This window comes from Antechinus flavipes, chromosome 2 (genome assembly GCF_016432865.1).
Source record: "Antechinus flavipes isolate AdamAnt ecotype Samford, QLD, Australia chromosome 2, AdamAnt_v2, whole genome shotgun sequence".
Classification (NCBI taxonomy): domain Eukaryota; kingdom Metazoa; phylum Chordata; class Mammalia; order Dasyuromorphia; family Dasyuridae; genus Antechinus; species Antechinus flavipes.
Genome location: NC_067399.1, coordinates 351,615,018 through 351,616,600, shown reverse-complemented (window position 1 = coordinate 351,616,600; position 1,583 = coordinate 351,615,018). Strand labels below are relative to the sequence as shown.

Here is a 1,583-nt window from a genome sequence, read left to right as displayed (position 1 = left end):
ATCAGCAATTAGGCATGCAACTAAAAAAGCTAGAAAAGGAACAAATTGAAAACCTCATTCAAATACCAAATTAGAAAATTTGGAACTCCAAGTGGAGATACATAAAATAGACACTAAGAAAATATTGAACTAATAAACAAAACTAATAGTTGGTTTTATGAAAAAACTAACAATGTAGATTAGATGAACCCTTGGTTAATTTGATCAGAAAAAGGAAAGAATAAAAAACAAATCATCAGTATCAAAAATGAAAGGAGTGTAGCTTTGCGCAGTGGTAGTATCGTAGCCAATGAGGTTTATCCGAGGCGCGATTATTGCTAATTGAAAAATGAAAGGAGTGAACTCACCACCAATGAAAAGGAAATTAAAGCAATAATTAGGAGCTATTTTGCCCAACTGTATGACAGCAAGTCTGACAATCTAACCAAAATGGAGGAATATTTACAAAATATAAGTTGCTCAGGTTAACAGAAAAGTAAATAAAAGACTTAAAGAATCCCATTTAAGAAAAAGAAATCAAATAGGTTATTAATCAACTCCCTAAGAAAAACATCTCCAGGGACAGATGTATTCATAAGTGAATTCTAGCAAACATTTAAAGAACAATTAATTCCAATACTGTGTAAACTATTTGGAAAAATAGGTAAAGAAAGAGTATTTCCAAATTCCTTCTATGACACAAATATGACACTGATACCTAAATTAGGAAGGGCCAAAACAAAGAAAATCACTAAGTTCCTTAATGAATATTGATGCAAAAATTTTAAATAAAATATTAGCAAAGACTTAAAGCAACTTATCAGCAGCAGGATAATACACCAAGTAGGATTTATATCAGGAATGCAGGGCTGGATCAATATCAGGAAAACTATTACCATAATCAACCACAACAATAACAAAACCAACAGAAATCATAAGATAATCCCTATAGATTCCCCCCCCCCAAAAAAAAAAAAGCTTTTGATAAAGTACAGCATCTATTCCTATTAAAAACACTAGAAGCCTAGGGGTGAAGGAAGCTTTTTTAAAACTAAGCAATATCACTATAAAATCTACAGCAAGGATTATTTGTAATTGAGAGAAGCTGGTTGCATTCCCAATAAGATCAAAGGGTGAAACCAGGATGCCCGTTTTCACTACTATTATTCAATGTTATACTAGAAATGTTGACTTTAGCAATAAAAAAAAAAGAAAAAGAAATTAAAGGAATTAGACTAGACAATTAAGAGCTGTATGATGATATACTTAGCAAATCATAGAATATAAAATACCTACTGGAAACAATTCACAGCTTTAGCATCTGAATATAAAGTAAGCCCACACAAATAATCAGCATTGCTTTTTTATTATTATTATTATAGCTTTTTATTTACAAGATATATGCATGGGAATTTTTGAGCATTCATAATTGCAAAATCTTTTGTTCCAATTTTTCCCCTCCTTTCCCCCTACTCGCTCCCCCAGATGGCAGGTTGATCAATTTATGTAAAATACTTTAAAGTATAAGTTAAATACAATATATGTATACATGCCCAAACAGTTATTTTCTGTACAAAAAGAATCAGACTTTGAAATAGTATATT

The 1,583-nt window shown here is 30.8% G+C and overlaps 1 pseudogene; it reads left to right on the top strand.

The window, feature by feature from the left end:
* The first annotated feature begins 260 nt into the window (after positions 1 to 260).
* On the top strand, positions 261 to 388 carry LOC127552726 (uncharacterized; annotated as a pseudogene).
* Positions 389 to 1,583: the final 1,195 nt, after the last annotated feature.